The 19,942-nt window shown below is 37.0% G+C and overlaps 1 protein-coding gene across 1 annotated transcript in view; it reads right to left on the bottom strand.

Moving 5' to 3' along the window:
* The window catches only part of LOC136844862 (uncharacterized), a 132,718-nt gene that overhangs the window by 28,360 nt on the left and 84,416 nt on the right, over positions 1–19,942 (bottom strand). The window contains exon 6 of the mRNA XM_067114106.1: positions 13,630–13,812. The gene's annotated coding sequence lies outside the window, so the exon portion shown is untranslated. The remainder of the gene's footprint in view (positions 1–13,629; positions 13,813–19,942) is intronic.

Below are 19,942 nucleotides of genomic sequence, written 5' to 3'. Positions count from 1 at the left end.
TGTGCATTTGCAAATCTTCCTCTTTCCATTGATTTTTTTAAAACTACCCAACATTAAAGTTTGCCCAGTCTAGGGGTGTTCTTAATGCAGTATATATTTTAGTCTGGTCTGTAAGGGCAAAAAAAAAAACTATTACAATAATTGTAAATGTACAATACAACCAGTTCTCCTACCCTCCCAGTTCCTAACAAGTTTTATTTGTCTAGTTCAAGCAATTTATATCAGTAATTATCACAAGCAATGCTCACATTACATCCAGTTTTTTTTATTCACCAATTCTACCATGATTATCAAAGTGTTTTCTTATGTCTACATATCAGAGTCAACCATCAACTCAACATCATTTAAAATTTGAAGAAAAACGTTCTTATTCCTTATTTCAATTCAACTAGTTACTAAATGCCCAAAGGCTACTTAAAGACTGCGGCTACATTGGGGAAGGATTCAAAGCTGCAGAAGGCCTGGGACTCTAGAACAACCTCCAAGGCCTCATCAATCACAAAGGCCCAAGAATCATCAATCTTAAGAGACTTAAGTCATCAGCATCAATCTCAAGCTCAGAGTCATCAAGCTAAAAAAAAGTAAGACTCAACGATACTAGGCTGTACGGGGCATGAAAAAGGTTCAGGGGGAGTGACTGATGATGATAAAAGGCTTTTGCAAGACCTCTCCTAAAAAGTCCATAAATGGTGGACTGTTTGACAGGTGTTGCTTTCTTAGCCCCAAATAGCCTGCATATGACACAGTACTGCATGACTTCCAAGCAAAAGGGTTAAAATGGGAGATCTCTCAACAGACTCAAGTGCAGTGTCATTTGACTCAGATGTCATCTTCCCCATTACTTGCAGATGCACTTTTATTCTCACCATCACTACTGTCCTCTTTTTGCCACTGGTGCTTCAAGGCTGGTCATTCTCATGATAATTTGCATATCTGTCATCTACAAGACCACTGGTACATAATCATCCTCCTGGAACAGGAAAAAAATTTTCATCCTGCTGAGGACACTGATGGCTGGGCCATCTTTAACTACCTGCAAGATGTCCTTTTAATTGCTGGTCCTCTTGCCAATAAAGTATCATAAGAATTCGAGACACATTTTGATGTCTATCAAATATTTGTGCCGAGTCCTTTACTATTACCACAGTGATGGACGGAGCTAAAACAAAGAGCAAAAAAGTGGTTAACTTTACTGTTTTATACAGATGATATAGTGTTAACTGTATTATTATTAGAAACTGAACCCTATTCATATGAAACAAACCCACTGGGACAACTGACTTGAAATTCAAACATCCAAAGAATATGGTGTTCGTTTGAAGAAGTAACAGAAGGCAATAGGCAATACAGAAAGAAGAGATCAGTTACAATAAAAGAAAAATGAATTAACAAATAAATATATTGATAAAATGTAAGTAAATTACTAAAATACAAGGAGAATTGCTGTAGGGTAGTAATCCATTGCATCTTTGCTTGAACTTTTGAAGTTCCAACTGCACAACACCCTCAGGGACTGTTCCACAGTTCAACGGTGTGAGGAATAAAGGACCTCTTGAACTGAGAAGTTTGACAGCAAGACACATATACTGCATATTAGTGCTGCAAATCTGGCTGCTCTTGGTAGGAAAGGAGGTTCAGTGATCAATTGTGAATATGAAAGATCTCTGCTGAAATACAACTAAAGAAAAATTGACAAACAAGATAACATTGTCGATGGTCCAAGTCTTAACTGCTAATGTTAGGAAACAGACCTACCACCACAAACCACTTTATCTAAAAGAGAAAAACCTCTGGCAGAAGCAGATATCCACACCAGAAAACAGAATCCTAGTAAAGGAAGGACTAATGACCTATAAGACTTTGTAGTGATTTTATCTGGAATAAATATATGAGGCCAGCAAAGTGTTCTTCTTTTACCGGAGTTCAATCTCTAATCCCACCCATTACACCAGTCACTAATCTGTTCCATGTCACAACCGGGACTAAGGGTAGCTTCACTTCTCATAAGTGGAGACTTTACTACACCCACCAGTATTGCATCATAAGCAAACTGAACAATCTTGTTTTCCAGGCCAACAACCATATCACTGAAAAAATGCACACCAAAAAAACAGCAACAGGTCCAAAAACACTACCATTCCCAAGTGGAGTTCCAGACACAACAGGTCTTGGTTTACCAAAGATCCCATCAACAACTCAAAAGTCTTTTCAAAATATCCACTAAAGGGTCCAGGTTCCCTATTATCCAACTGCTTCCTATATCCATATTAACTATCAGCTAACAATCCTTTGGATTCCACATACAGTACTTATATAGTGGCTTAAAAAGTAGTTTTCCTGCAACTTTGGAAAGCACAAGGAGAATAGAAATTGGCCTGTAGTTACTAGAAAATCAATATACACAAAACAAAACTCATGGTGACTGGAAGGGGAAAAAAAAGTACAATCAGGAAAGTGGCCAAGTGGTTGTAGAGACAAAAGTGTGGGGTGAACTATGTACCAAATTCAACAGATGGTGTCACAAAAAGTGCTCACCATTACAAAACATACATGGAGTAAGATATTTTCAATAATAACCTAAATATAATGTTAACTTGGAGACATACTGAACTGTGAAGCATGAGCTGAGAGCCCACTAAGAGAGTAACTGCAACATGGATGAAAAGGAGTTATGTAACTATAATAATGTTTAATTTTGATGGTTACTAAAAGCTTGCACTACTCTATGCAGCAAAAACTTAGGCACTGACGGGAAAATGGAGATTCTGAAAAGGTTTGATCATATAATGTTAAGATTCATAGCTGGGGCATGCTGGATAATCAATTGTATAACAAATGAGGTATTAGGAGAAACATGCAGTATCAAGAAGCAGGAAAAGAAGACTGAGATCTCAATGACTGAGATGGTGTGGACATGGTTAGGGATGAAAACAGTTAATCAGAAAACCAGTGGATATCATAGGGAGGGTAAACAGACTTAGACCTAGACCAGATGGGAGTTCAGACAACAGAATGCAAGGATTGACAAGAATGGAGAGAACTCACTTTACACCCAACCCCATCGGGGAAAAATCTCAGAGCGAAATGTTTATAACAACGATGACCATGTTCTCAGAACCCACAAACAAGTCCATTTGAAGGTCTGAAGGCAGCTGACCACAACAGCTGTCTGATAGAGCAACCAATGGTCAACAGGAAGACTATTGCTCCTAAAGTTAGACGTTACTTCTGGCACAAAATAGTGGTGATGGGACACTTTTCACTGCCCTTGGATTTTTTAAATTTTCCCATAATAAACAATTACAATTTTTGAGTTCCCAAGGCAATAACACACATTACCATTATCACATATTCTTCATTCCTTTAGCAGTCCTTGGCAGCCTTTTCCCCAGCCCTTGCTAAGTTCTTTCAGAATAGGCACATCTCAATAGTATTGTAAATATCCATTGGATTTGGGTCAAGCTCAAGTATACTGTACGAAAGTCCCACCATAATACTCAGCAGCATCAATACAGGAAGATCTAAAATTTCCACAAATCTTTAACTGCATAAACTCATGACAGGTCTTAAAACGGACTCATCCACCACCCTCAAAAGATGCAGTTCAGTGATCTTCACATGTTAATACAATCTCTAAACCTTCTCTAATATGACTGGGTGAGAGGTTGGCTTCCATTTGATGTAAAACAGTACAGTAAACCCCCGTATTCGCGTTTTCACGATTTGCAGCCTCACGCATTCGCAGGTTTCTCTGTGGAACATATCTACCCATTATCCGCGGAAAATTTGCCAATTTGCGGTATTTTCCACTGAGAAATATTCACTAATTACTGTATTTTCATATAATTTTCATGAATAAATGCACTTTTTGTGATAAAACTATTAAAATACTCGGGTATAAGCATTTTTTAACAGGGTTTTTCTTGTGTTTAAACTAAAAAAAATAGGCAGTTCTAAGTGTTTTTAGAGGGGTTTTAGGTATTTGCAGATTTTGGCTATTCGTGGGGGGGTGTGGTACACATCCCCTATGAATATGGGGGGTTCAATATACACCATTTTAACGGCAAAGCACTTAGCCCAACTCATTAAACTTCATTTCTTCATGGTGCTTTCTGATAATCTGTCTTTGAAATTCCCTTAGTCCTGTTAACTGGCACGGTTAAGCGGTTTATCGGTGCTATTACAGCTGATTTTTGGTTAGTGGCAAATTTCGGTTAGCAGTGCTCAGCCAGGAAAGAACCCCACTGTTAACCAGGAACTGCCTGTATGTATGTATGTATGTATGTATGTATGTATGTATGTATGTGTATGTATGTATGTATGTATGTATGTATGTATGTATATATATATATATATATATATATATATATATATATATATATATATATATATATATATATATATATATATATATATATATATATATATATATATATATATATATATATATATATATATCTATATATATATATATATATATTTTTTTAGAACCCTGGACCTCAGCGCTAATCCGTTCCAGAAGAAGTGTTGAGATGCGATTTAGTCGAGATCCGAATTTATTTTTTCCATAAGAAATAAGTGAAAATGGCTTAATCCATTCTTGACCACCAGTTATTACCCTAACCTTGCCTTTTTATACAAAACCTTACACATAAATTACAATTAAATAAGTTCAGAGCTAAAACCATACCGTATTGGACGCACTTTTTTATTTTTAAATGTACAGGCAGTCTGGTTATCGGCAGGGGTTCCGTTCTGAAGGTGTGGTGATAACCGAAAATCGGCAATTTTCTGCGATTTTCAGGGCTTATCAGCGCCTGTTAGCTATGTATTGGCGCCGATAAGCAGAAATCGGCAATTTTCGGCACTGAAATTTGCTGATTTTCATCAATAGACAGGCGCCGTAAAACAGGATCGCTGTTAACCAAGCCCACTGTTAACTGGGGACTGCCTGTATATTGTATAAAAAACTGCCATATGTCCAATGCGGCTGTATTAGGCTACCGATGGGAGACTAAGCACCATAGCCTAGGCTAGGCTAGGTACTGTACTACACTGGGTAGTAACATGTTTTTACTAATAATACAACATTAAAAAACAAGACTAATTATGACAAGTAAATTAATAAAATATTGAAAACAAGCCGAATTATGTCTTATCACAAACTTAGGGAAAATTGTTTAGATACATTGGCAGTATGCCTTTCAGCCATTTGCCATGAGTGGATGTAAACAAACCATTACACCGCCCTGGTGGCCTTATAGAGGGATGAATACATTTGTTGGGAAATGCTAAAAAGGGGGGAGAAATATAGAGGGATGAATAAATCGGCAATTTCAGTGTTTTTTTTGGCGATTTTCGGGGGTTATCAGCGACAAAAAGTGCTGATTTTTGGTTATCGCCGCCTCTGTTAGGTATGTATCAGCGCCAATACCCAATTATAGGTGCCTCTGTTAGGTATGTATCAGCGCCAATACCTAATTATCGGCACCAATAAGCGGAAATCAGCGATTTTTGTCGCTAGACAAGCCCCATAAAACCAAATAGCTGTTAACCGAGCCCCCCGTTAGCCGGGGACTGCCAGTATATATGTGTATGTATATTATTATAATAATGTGTTATAATATATATAACCATTCTACAAATATGATATGTGTCTCTGTAAAAATTTTGATGTTTTGCTTGCAGATTCGTCATTTGTTGTGAAATATGATAATATGATCTTAAAATGTCTTTTTCTTACAGATAAATTGTGAATCATGTGATTCTGAAATATGTTTTCATATGTTTTTTTTTCATTTGTTTAATATATTGTGCAGTACATTAACCCTTAAACGCCGAAGCGGAAAATTTTTTTTTTTTTTTAAATCACAGCATGTTTAGTTTTTAAGATTAAGAGTTCATTTTTGGCTCCTTTTTTCATAGCCTGAAGTTTAGTATGCATCCATCAGAAATAAAAAAATATTATCATATATAAATATTGAAATATATGACCGCGAAAAAAAAATTCATATATAATTGTATACAAATCGCACTGTGAGCAAAACGGTTAAAGCTAACGAGTTACTTTTATCTTCTTTCTATTGTACACTAAATTGCGATGATTTTGGTATATAAGAAATTGTAAAACAATCAAAGCAACACAGAGAAAATATTATCACAAAATGATGCATGAATTCGTAACTCGTGGACGTAAAAAAGTTTTTTTAAAAATTCACCATAAATCGAAATATTGTGCTAGAGACTTTCCGTTTGTTGCAAAATGAAGGTAACTGATTGAATATTACTAGACTGTAAGTGTTTTAGCTTACAATTGCAGTTTTTGACCATTTCGGTAGTGTTAAATTTGACCGAAGGTAGAATTTTTTCTATTTATCATGATTTATATGAAAATATTTCAAAACTGATAAAAGCTACAACCATGAGTTATTTTTTGTAGTATTCTACATGAAATTGCACACATTTTCATGTATAAAACTTTATGTAACGACTAATATAAAATGGTGCAAACATTACGACAAAGTGACGAAAGAATTTCAGAGATGTTTGGCCGAGTTACCACGCGGACGTAAGGAAAGTTTTTTTCAAAAATTCACCATAAATCGAAATATTGTGCTAGAGACTTCCAATTTGTTGCAAAATGAAGGTAAATGATTGAATATTACTAGAATATAAGAGTTTTAGCTTACAATTGCATTTTTCGACCATTTCGGTAGTGTTAAAGTTGACCGAAGGTTGAAATTTTGGCACTTATCATGATTTATATGAAAATATTTCTAAACTGATAAAAGCTACAACCATGAGTTATTTTCTGTTGTATTCTACATGAAATTTTGCACATTTTCATATATAAAACTTTATGTAATGACTAATACAAAAAGGTGCAAACATTAACAACAAAGTGACAAAAGAATTTCTGAGATGTTCAGCCGAGTTACCGCGCGCGGAAGGGAAAAGTTTTTTAAAAAATTCACCATAAATCGAAATATTGTTCTAGAGACTTCCAATTTGTTGCAAAACGAAGGTAAATGATTGAATATTACTAGAATGTAAGAATTTTAGCTTACAATTGCGTTTTTCGACCATTTCGGTCGAGTCAGAGTTGACCGAAGGTTGAAATTTTTTGTAGTCGACGTACAGTATGTCCACTTGTCACCCGACAGACAATTTTAGTCGACTTACGATACGTCCAGTCGGCGTTTAAGGGTTAAAGTGAAAAGAATCAGGAATTGAGGGGTGAAGTTGACACGTTGACAGCCGACCCAAACTTTGGTCCAAAATACTTCTTTCTATTTGCTCAGGTGTTTTGAGTGAGCAGATGTCCATCATAGAGATAAGGTGTTTGAAGCTAGTCCTGTATGTATACCGTACATGTATACCTGTATGTAATGTATGTACACTTTATGTATCAAGTATTCTGGGAGGGTTTGAAGATAAAAGAGTACTGAGTGAAAAACAGTTAGTTAAGCAAAGGGGTTACTGGCATAAGGTTCTCTCTCTCTCTCCATTACCATTCATATATAAGGGTGTTATACTGGTTGCTCTCCTATATGTATAAGTTTTGATAAATTCACCCATGAAGTGTATACATTTTGTAAGAGTGATCTAAGGTACTTATATTCTTACTTGATATGTTTTGTGCTGTTATTGTGATAAAGAATTATTATTTTGATTGATAAGAGGTGGATAATATCTCTTGTAGTGAGTTCTAATGTGTCTTGCTGCTAACTATAACTAAGTGCATATCATTGTAACTTGGCAATGTTGTCTTTGAGAAAGTCTTAGAAAGGCGTGAGTTTAGTCTTTTTTGAAAGTGAAGGTAATCTTTTGAAAGATTGATATAATCTTTAAACATTTTTCTCTTGGTGAAATTGCTGTTGGTATATTTCTGTTTTTGTGAATTTCATTCTTATATGTCTGTGTTGTCATATTACTCTGATTTTATAATTAGCATTTTCCAAAGTTTTGTGTTGGTGATTACTTAGCATTTTGTCAATGAATACTTATTATTGAGATTTCAGAGAATACTTATATGGAATGCAGTCAGTAATATTTTAGTGAACACTTGTGTTGAGTTTAATTAATCAGGTATATGTTTAAAACTTGAGTGAAAGTTAATGGTTTGAATTTGACTTAACCACATTGCTTTCCTGATAAATTAAAGTTTTGTGAATTAATCTTGATTAAGAAATAATTAAATCTTACACTGTTGTCAGATAACAGTAAATCTTTTTGATAATGTGAACTCTGCTATAACTTTTGAACTTAGAAATAAATTTATCTGTTTAAAGTTTTAAGAGCACAGTGTTTCATTTTGACCACCAGTGATTAGAGAAATTAATGAATGTGTACACGGTAAGTGATATATCTGTTTGTTCACCTGAGACTTACCTGGGTGAAACAGAATCAGGGACACCGTTATAGTGTTTGTTGAAGTGATGCCCATTTTCCACTAGTCTGTTTATAGCCTATTAGTTGTTACCTCATCCATAACTTGATAAAGTTACATTGATTTTCTCAAGTGATAAGTAAGTTTTTTATCTTATTATCTGTGTAATAACCAGGTACTCAATCACTTCGTGACAATATGTATATATGTATAGTCATGCCCTGAACTTACGCGAGGTTAGGTTCTAGAACCCCTCACACAGGGTGAATTTCTGTGTAAGTTTAAACACTAAATATGACCCTAATCATGCTCACAAATTACTGTAATTTCATTTAAAAGTTAGCTTAATACATTACCCTTAAAAAAAGAAATACATGGTTGACATAAAAGTAGAGAGGTGAAAGAGAATTTCTCTCTCCCCACTTCCGAAGGATCTATTTTTGGAAGTCTTCCCAACCTCTTTTTAATAACTTCTTTATTCTACGTCTCTTTCTCTTTGTTCTGAAATGCTTTTTTATGAACAGTGTTTTTTAAAAAAATTTTAACTAATACAACTCTTAGTTCTAATATGTCTGTTTTAGAACGTATTTGCCACACTAGTGCACTTATACTTTGTAGAAGGTACAGGTTAAATTAGACTGAATGAGAGAGATAAGAGTTGTCCTTACTTAAGACTGAAATTATTTGTCAATTATTAAGGAGACTGAGCGAATAACACACAAAAGAGAGAGAGAGAGAGAGAGAGAGAGAGAGAGAGAGAGAGAGAGAGAGAGATACTGTCCTTACTTGAAATATCTAGTTAAATTATTTATGAATTATTACGGAGAGAGAGAGAGAGAGAGAGAGAGAGAGAGAGAGAGAGAGAGAGAGAGAGAGAGAGAGAGAGAGAGAGAGAGAGATACTGTCCTTACTTGAAATATCTAGTTAAATTATTTATGAATTATTACGGAGAGAGAGAGAGAGAGAGAGAGAGAGAGAGAGAGAGAGAGAGAGAGAGAGAGAGAGAGAGAGAGAGAGAGAGAGAGAGAGAGAGAGAGAGAGAGAGAGAGTTATTCTTGCATTAGATATCAAAAGATGGAAATTCAGTATTAAACTAACTTCTAAATGAAATTAAAGTTACTGTAATTTCATTTAAAAGTTAGCTTAATACATTACCCTTAAAAAAAGAAATAAATGGTTAACATAAAAACATAGGAGTGTGTGAAGATTAGTATACTATTTCTCTCTCGCCCCATTCCACCAATCTATTTTTAGAAGTCTTCTCAACCTCGTTTTTAAAAACTTCTTTGTTTTATCTCTTTCTCTTTGTTCTGAAATGCTCTATGCCTCTGTTTCAGAACGGCGCATTTACAGTTTGTAAACAGTACAGGAAAAATTAGATCAATTTAAAATTATCTACCATACAGCTAAAGACATACAGAGAAACAGTAATACGTAGGCTGGCTAACTACGAACGAGAGAGAGAGAGAGAGAGCAGTTGTCCTTACATAAGACAGTAAAATTTTTTATAAATTATTACGGACAGAGAGAGAGAGAGAGAGAGAGAGAGAGAGAGAGAGAGAGAGAGAGAGAGAGAGAGAGAGAGAGAGAGAGAGAGAGAATTACAAGAAACATTTGACCACTGATCAGCAACACTCCCCCTTCTTGTCATGTTAGATGACATGTCTGACAGTTTTTGCCTTCGACCTTCTTACAAAAGATGAGGGGAAGAACTTGTTTCTTTAAAATAATACCAATTTTGTAATTACACTTACAGTATTATTACTATTATTATTATTATTATTACTGGAAAGAGAAACCCACAAGATTCCTGTGTATAACTTGTTTACTTGTAAATATTTACAAATTACTTGAATCTTGAGTACTTTCAGGTCCTAACTGTGACCCTTTTTCAAGAGATGTGAAGGTGGTCAGGCTGGTTCAAGGCCCAGCATTCTTCTGGAACTACTTCTCCCTGTGCTGTCATTTATATGATGGCTGTCCTGGTTTCCATTCTCTTGAGAGTCATTAATACCCTCCTGTCGGTCTGATATCCTGATCTGATGATCACTGGGATTAACCCTTGTGGTAAGTGAATGGTCACCATCGGTCTGTTGGGCAGGAGACCTAACCTCCAGGTCAGAAGGGCCGAGCTTAGCTTCTTTCAATATTAAAGCTAGGCTTATGGGATCTTCTGAGGTAAATCCTGTTTCCTTCTATCACTTTAATGACTGATGAGTGCCCCTTCCACTACCCTCCTATGACTGATGTTATTGCTTTTGTATATAAGCCTACTGTTTTTAAAATCCATCCTATGATCCTTTTCCCAACAATGCCTAGCTATAGCACTTCCCTGTGAGTTGAGCTGTACTGCCCTTCTGTGTTCTTGGATTCTAGTCCTTATTCCCCTACCTGTTTCACCCACATATTTCTTTCCACAACTGCTGCAATTATGTATACCCCCTATATCATCTGCATTACTGTCTTCTCCTTCCAATTTACTTTTACATACTTTGTTTTTTACAGTGCTGTCAAACGTACTGTATACACAGATTTATATTTAATTTCTTTCATTTTTTATGTCATTTGTTTAATTTTAGGCATATAAGGGAGGGCATCTATTTTCTTGTTTTCTGTATTCCATGTACTCTCTGCATTTTCCCTGTAAAAAATCCTCCTAGCTTTGTTGAGCACTGCTAATGGCTTGTCAAATATAAGAAATGAGGCAATTGGCTGCTGAGGGCTTGAAAATCCATGAACGCAAGCAAGAAGCTGATGTCTACTGCTGTTCTTATTTTTCAAGATTAGGCTGATGTGCCAAGGATTTACTTGACCACAAAATTGGGGATATAGCATAAGTAAGAGGTTTGTTAGGAAAAAATAAAATCTTGAGAATTATAAAACCTATATCCATGGTTTTCCATCCTTCAATACTATTTATCATAGTAACTTTTAATTATCCCACCATTGTAATATATAAATAAAACAGATGATCAGGAGTGCAAACAGCACCAACTCTTACCTTTTTTTGCTGCAACATGCAGAAGCTGAACACATCTTGTTATACAAATCAATCAACATTGTATCCAGAGTATATTTTTTCACATCTACAAAGTTCTGCTATAAACTGAAAATATTCAGAGGACTAAATGTTGTCTGAACAACAACAGAAAGCAGTTATTGCCATGAATGAATGCAAAAAAATTTCTAAAAAATTTCCCTCAAGTGATTACAACAATATGTATCTTTGTAGCTGTACTCATAATTTTTCTGGTATATTCAGATGCCCTGGGAGCTGCTCTGTGCAGCTGGCCTAGTGTTAAGTTGTTAACAGCAGACTCAGAGGACAAGGCTGCAGAAATGTTAAAAAGGAAAACTGGAATGTAGGGTAGAGAGGATTGAAAAGCAAGGCAGGCAAAACAATGCCTATGGTGACTGGGAAGGAAACACAGAGAACTGTACGGTCAGGAAAATGGCCATTTGGAAGCTATGGGACATGTAAGCTCCAAATGTAACAGATGGTGTCATAAGAGATGCTCAAGATTAAAAAATATACATGGTATATACAATTTCCAGTTGCTGAGGTGCCAGACCCAATGTGGAAGAAAGAGAAGGGGGTAGTGGAAAGGCAAGTATAAAGAGGGGTCAAGCACTTTTGTTACCTTGGAGACCCTAGTCTGTGAAGCAGGTATAGAATGAGAAGGAAAAAATAGTAACAGCCTTGATGAACTGGAAAGATACTGCTGGCATACTGGTAAATAAATGTAAAAAATTATGATACATGCATACTGTCTGTACTACTCTATCAATGGGAATTGACATAGAAAATGGAGGGGATTGGCAAGGGTGTGACTCTAATTATAATTCTAACAATCATAGCCTAAGTACAGTGGGAAAATCATATTACGAATGAGAAGTTGCAATGAAATGGAAAACGGACTTAAAATTTCTTACAGATTAGAATAGTTAGCACATAATTAGAATGCGCAACAGTTAGTCAAAATAGTAGACACGGAAGTAATAAGATAAAGACCTATAATAACCCAAGGAAAACATGGATAATGGTCACATTTGAAGACCTAGGTCAGATAGGAATTTAGTAGGAAAGTGCACAAGACAGAGTAGGGTAAAGAAGGCTTTTTTTTCATGTCTAAACCCACAAAGGGAAAATCTGACATAAAAATGTTAATGAAAATGATGAAGCACTTCACATTCATTTTTTGGAACAAGAGTATAAAATAAGCAAACTGGTCTTTCTCAACTTTAGCAAAGATCTCAGTGCTATGACTATCTTTTCCACGTTAAACTCAGCCATACTTGCAGTTGGGAGGTGCATTTTTATAATCACCTTTTTCACGCATACCATCATTATTATTAAACTGAGAGTTCTTTCTTTGTTGATGAACATTTCAATGTTTTGAATCTCATAAAAAAATCAAACCACAGTAACATACTATACTCTGCTTGTGAAAAGTCACATTACTGAAATAGATTAACTCATTATAATAACTCCCAATACATGATATATGCTGCCAACATGGGTAACTAACATTCTGCTACAAGCTGGAAATGCTGTGTATAAAATATCGAAAGAACTCAGGCAGCTGCAGTCCATGAAAAGGGACAATTTTTCACAAGGGAAAAAGTTACCCACCATATGCTTTCTTAAGAAATTAGAACTTGTATGAAAATAGTAAAAATAAATTAATTTTCCCTTGTATATGATTCATTAGAATACATAAACAATGAAATTACTGCAGTGCCATGTTTTAAGAAGGTCACACACCTAAAATGACTCATTACTTAGGCAATGACTCCACAAACCACATAGTTATTTACAAAGAGCACTGGCTGAAACTCCACCTTAATCTGAAAGCTAACTTCTGTTCCAGCTGTTGTTGATCTGAATTCAGATTTTCCTTCCACATGTTCAGTTGTCAGTCCATAATAAATTCAAACAAAGTTCCAGTTTCAGAAATAAAAAACTGAGACTAACTTAATTACATATAATACTGAAAAATCCACAACTTTCTGAAAAGACGAGAATAATGAGGTAGCTTTAATTGCTTAAAATAGTTTTACACAGTTTACAATTGGTCAAGAAAACAGCAATAAACACCAATACTTTCCACTAATTTAAACTTCATTTAAATGTAAATGAATCACTGGTAACCTGCAAATATATACCGAATCTTTCGATAAACATCCAAACCTTCTAAGTCCAGTGTCGTATTGAGTAAACCATGGACAGCAATACCTACCTGGCTTGGATAATAGGCCATTAAGATTTTCATCCAATGGACTTGAATTCATTAGAGCAGTAAAAACCTTCAAGCCATCATCTATAATCAAGGCTTTTACTTGAGCTAGTGTGTAAGCCTGTTCCTTCCTACTAAGCAGCTTCAAAAGGCCTACGGGTGTTGATATCATTATGGTTCCATCATCTGAAACAGGCAATAGTGTTATTAAACATATATCAAAATAAAAAAAATATCCCTTGTGAGGTCAATCAGTTTAGTTTTAGATTACCTCATATGGTACCCAAAATAGTAAAATTATAGAATATCCTTCTTAAGGTTACTGTTCCTAAACTATCCTCTTCACACAGCAAGACACTGACAGCAACCCATACTCTTTGAATGGTCCAGACAAAGACAGTTCAAGACTAGGGATTTCTGAAATAGAATGTTAATTCAGTTCAGTTCTTTATTTTGTTTCTAAGATACATACCTAAAAAATTAGTGATGTGAAATACACTAAAGTTGGTAAATGTACCTATGTAAAAACATTCATATTTAATTAAACTTGCAAATATTTCTTCACACTGCATGAAAAACAAGATGTCACACAACACATTCTTAAATTTCAGTCAAAGTATCTTTCTAAAATTCGTACTCACCATATACAGTCACCTATCATTCATTATAGTAAAATGTCAGAATGAAATATATAAATGCTGTGATAGGCAGTATAAATAATCAAACAATATAAAGTGGACCCCGCCTATTCGTGGCTTCACCTATTCGCAGTATTTTCGTATTTTCCATAGATAAATATTCATAAATTACTGCATTTTCATATCATTTTCATGACTACATGCACTCTTTGTGATAAAACTAAAATATTCAGGTATAAGCATTTTTAGAGGGTTTTTGGTTTTTTGAACTATCAAAATAGGCAGATATAAGCATTTTTTGAGGGGGTTTTAGGTATTCGTGGGGGGTAGTGGTACGCATCACCCGCGAATACAGGGAGTTAACTGTAATGTATTAATACAATCATACACATGGCAAAATTCTCTGTTGCATTATACAATGAAGAATCTATTTCATAAACAGGCAGTCCCTGGTTTAACGGCGGGCTTGGTTAACAGCGATCCGGTTTTACAGTGCTTGTCTAGCAACAAAAATCGGCAATTTTCGGCGCTGAAAATCGCCAATTTCTGCTTATCAGCACCGGTAACTGGGTAATGGCGTTGATACATCCCTAATAGAGGCGCCGATAACCGAAAAGCGGCGCTTTTTGGAGCCAAAAAGCCCCAAAAATCGCCGATTTTTGGTTAGTGGTGATTTTCAGTTATCATCACACCCTCAGAATGGAACCCCTGACAATAACCAAGGACTGCCTGTAATGTTTTTAAATTTACTAATTTTCTGTTAAAAAACTAAAGATACTTGCAAAAGCAAAAAAATATTTTGAATAAAATACATACGTTACTGAGAAGCCACAGCGCAGACATAATCTTGCTTATTTTAAAAGTTTGGGAATTTTCTGGGCCTCTTTCAACACATAATACAAGTCCATATACAGGTCAAACTGACCTACTTTAGGTGTTACCAAATGATGTAACACCAATACAGATTTATTTTTCATTAACTAAACCATTAGCCCTAATGTTATATGTAACAACTAAGTATTGTATATTTTAAGTTATTTTCTTTACAGATGCTCCTTGATTTATGATACCTTGGTTTACAATAGATACTGGTGTCATATAAGAAATTATACTGAATTGGGCAGCTAGCAAAGCAAACAAGACAAATATGGCCTAGCAGTTCTGTATGATACATTGGAACAGAGCTGGGGTAGCCCACACTAACAGGAAATGCTGCTCTTTTGAGAAATGCTTCAATCTCACTAGCTATCAGCAAGGGTAACATCAAGAACATATTGAGCATTTTTTCTGTTATATTTCAAATCCAAACCCATACAGGTGTACCATTATGTCTACCAAATGCCAAAGTGCATCTTCTGTTGGTAATGACAAGAGTGAAGCAATTACTTTGGAAGAGCAACTAAAGATAATAACTTGGTACAAAGGAGGTAAAGGTATGATGGTCATCATACATAATCTTAATCTTTCTCAGCCTATGGTTTCAACTATCATCAAGGACGAGAAAAAGATAACCGAGGCAGTTAAATTATCTGCTTCTGTATAATCAACAGTTATCAGCAAAAAATGAGCAGGGTCTACTGAATACAACGACTATATTCCGACTCATTCAGAATAAGTATAGCATTTCAAATCGTCAGTGTTGTCATATAGCCTAAACGATCTGAAATGTACTGACCCAAATTGTAGCCTAAGTCTTATGCTACGACACCCAGGTTACTTCACTTCGATGTTAATTTAAATTGTGATTATATTAATACATTGCATTGCGTATATTAACTAAACTGACAATATGAACTTACTATTGGCGTATTCAATTGTTCCTAGCTCAATGCACAGTTAGACTGGCGTAAGCACAGTCTCTATTTCACAACCCTCATTTAAAGTACACCTCAAGTTCTCCTTACATTTCGATATGCATATCTTGCAAGGAAAGTTTCCTAAATTTACTTTAAAATGAACAGGAATACTTAAGGGATTTTGACAAAGGAAAAATCTATTTCTGGGGGAAGACCTGTGTCACCCGGTGAAATATCCTTTTAGCACATATTTCTAAGTATAAGAATTGCTAAATATACCAGAGAAAAAGCTAAACACAATGCCAGGGTTACGACCCCCGGATCGAACGCCATTTATATATGGTGTCGGTATACACAAAGGGTGAGTGGTGCCACTGCCACAGGCCTCCGCCCTATAGAGTTCTCCAATCTCAAAATCCCGAAAAGTGAGGAGCCGTTACATACCTCACCCTCTCCGGCCAGCCAACCACCACCTCAGCCGCCATCTTGTAAACATCCCAAGTTAGCATCCCCCCAAGCTTGGTATGCCACTCAGGGGGGGAAAGGAAACACAGGGATGGGTCACCGGGTGACACAGGTCTTCCCACAGAAATAGATTTTTCCTTTGTCAAAATCCCTTTTCTGGGCTCGACCTGTGTCACCCGGTGAAATTATAACAGAGAATCAGCCAAACAAAAACTTGGTGGAGCCCTCTAAGAATTACCTTAATGGAGCTAAATAAAACTATAAGAAAATTACTGTGTTTTAATAACCCAAAGCATTAATAACAAAACATGATTAACCATATAGGGCACACAGACAAAATTAGTTACACCAAGACACTTAAGGCTAACAAAAAGGGGAACAACAAAATATGCAAAACGGTCAGGAGTCAGGCGTCAGGCTGTGAAGCAGGCCTGACCTAAAGATAGAAGGCATGGCGAGAAAACGAGGCAGGCAGGCGAGAGAGGAATAAAGGTCAGGATAAACTAAGGTTACATAAGCTAGTCTAGGGCAGGAGGAACAATACTTCCTGCAGCCACTGTGGAAAATTTAAGAGCCTCTAGAGATTTAAGGTAGTGGCGTTTGAACACTGTTGGTGATTTCCAGCCCGTATACTTTTTAAGGTCATCAAATTTCATATTATGGAAATAATTAGTAGAGGTGGCCACTGCTCGAATATCATGTACCCTAGGTACTGAATCCGGGTTTGCTTGCTTTTTGAAATACAGTATTTGTTGCCTGATGGCCTTTAAAGAAATGGTTCCTCCATTTTCCCCAACAAAAAGAGGGCCAGACATTATATTAGAAGTTCTATTTAAATAAGCCTTTAAAGTGTTAACTGGGCATAAGGACAGATCCTGTGGAAGGGGGATAACCTTCCAAGGGGACCATCTATTTTGTGGATCTTCATTCTTAGCTAGAAACTTGAGATCTGGAGACAACAGAACTTCTCCTGACGGGAGGAAATCAACATGGTTCGGTTCTCTAGAGAGAGCAGACAGTTCAGAAATTCTGGCACCTGAGGCTAGGCTAATTAAAAATAACGTTTTCCTTAACAGACTCAAATATGAACACTGTTCATTATCAGTGTCCGATGCTAATTTAAGAACATCATTTAAGAACCAGGAAACCGTGTGGGGACGGGTTGCTGGTCTAAGACGAGCGCATGCTTTAGGAATTGACGAAAAATATGAGTCTGTAAGGTTAATATTGAAGCCATGTAAAAATATTTTTCTTAAAGCAGATTTTGCTGTAGTAATTGTACTAGAGCCCAGTCCTTTCTCAAATAATGACCTGAAGAAAGAGATTGCAAGGTTCGTGGTCATTTCTTGAGCTTCAGATTCTCTCAGAATTAATGCTAACTTTTTAACTGCTGAGTCATATTGTCTGAGGGTAGATTCCCTTTTGTCTGATTCTATAAACAGAGTATTAATAGGATCAATATTAGCATCTTTCTGAGCTGCAAATTTCATGAAGTCCATAAAGCTAGGGCATTCAGAATTCTTGAGGAAGCTGACACAGTCCGAGTTTGTACTATTTCTGTCAACCTTGGACTGGGGATTTGTATGCGCCGGAGTTTCACCTCTAGAAGAAGAGGAAACCAATTGCTCTTCGGCCAGTTGGGTGCCACAAGTGCTACTTGACCTTTGAATGATCTGAGTTTGTGTAAAACTTTCATCAATAGGTTTATTGGTGGAAACAGATAGATCCTTTGCCACCTGTTCCAGTCTATTGACATTGCATCTGTGGAGTGAGCTAGAGGGTCTTGATTGGGAGCAACGTAACATGGAAGTTTGTGGTTGCTCTCTGTGGCAAACAGGTCCACCTGGAGACCTGGTACCTGAAGACAAATCCATTCGAATGATGCTTTGTCCAGTGACCATTCCGACTCCAGTGGAGTTGTCCTGGACAGTGAATCTGCAATGACATTCCGGACACCTGCCAGATGGGTAGCTGACAGGTGCCAACGATGTTTCCTTGCCAGGGAGAAAATTGCTATCATTACCTGATTGATCCGGCTCGACTTGGAGCCCCCTCTGTTTATGCAATGCACAACTACTGCACTGTCCAGTACCAGTCTGATATGAATCTGTCTGGTTGGACGTAGTTTCTTCAGAGTTAGAAATACTGCCATTGCTTCTAGAATGTTGATATGGAACTGACAGAACATAGTTGACCAAGTTCCTTGAACTTTCTTGTGTTGGGAATATCCTCCCCACCCGCTCAGGGAAGCATCCGTATGGATCACTAATGATGGAGGGGGAAATTGGAGAGGCACTGACCTTGACAAACTCTTGACTGTTGACCACGGTCGGAGCCTCTTCCTCAACACCAGCGGAATTAGGGACATCTTGTCTCTGTATCTGCTGTTGGCTCGTCTCTGCCATACTCTGTTTATATCCTTCAGTTTGGCTTTCAGCAGCAAATCTGTTACTGACGCGAACTGAAGAGAACCTAGGACTCTTTCCTGGGTACGACGAGAGAGACTTTTGTTTTTGAGAAACTGCCTGGTAGCTTTGGCTATTTCCCTCCTTTTGGCTGGCGGAAGTGACAGTTTGTGTGTGTCCAGATCCCATTGGATTCCTAACCATTGAAACTGAGCCTCCGGAACTAGGCGGGATTTTTTCCTGTTTATTTGAAAACCTAAGGATTCCAGGAAGCTGATCACTATGGATGTTGCTTTCCGACATTCCTTGGCGTTGGATGCCCAAATTATCCAATCGTCCAGGTATGCGGCTAACATAATCCCTTGGGCCCGTAGTTGTTGGACTACTGTTTCTGCCAGTTTGGTGAAAATTCTGGGCGCTATGTTGAGCCCGAATGGCATGACTCTGAACGAGTATGCTTGTTTCCCTAGTCTGAATCCTAGGTAAGGAGAGAAGTTTCTCGCAATCGGGACGTGATAATAGGCGTCTGAAAGATCTATAGAGGTGGTGACGGCCCCACGGGGAAGTAGGGTCCGCACCTGCGAGATTGTAAGCATGCGAAACTTGTCGCACTGAATGTATAAATTGAGACGAGACAAGTCTAGGATTACTCTTTGCTGAATAGAGTCTTTCTTCAGAACACTGAACAGTCTGCCTTGAAATTTCAGGTGTCTCACTTTCTTTATTGCCCTTTTTTGAAGAAGGTCTTTTACAAAGTCCAGGAGGGTTTTGGATGGAGACTGATGGAATCTGACTGGCGGAGGAGGCCCTCTACTCCAGCTCCATCCCAGACCCTTGGAAACTATGCTGTGGGCCCACGGACTGAAGGTCCAACAGTCCCGGAAGAGATGTAACCTCCTGCCCACCTGAGGAGACTCATTGAGCGGAGGAGGGCTTAATTCCTCTACTTCCTCGGCCTCCTCTTCCCCGTGAAAGAGGTTGTGATGCAGATCTACCTCTGAAGGAGGCTCTG

Source organism: Macrobrachium rosenbergii, chromosome 13, assembly GCF_040412425.1.
Source record: "Macrobrachium rosenbergii isolate ZJJX-2024 chromosome 13, ASM4041242v1, whole genome shotgun sequence".
Classification (NCBI taxonomy): Eukaryota; Metazoa; Arthropoda; class Malacostraca; order Decapoda; family Palaemonidae; genus Macrobrachium; species Macrobrachium rosenbergii.
This window is presented reverse-complemented; position numbering and strand designations above follow the sequence as displayed.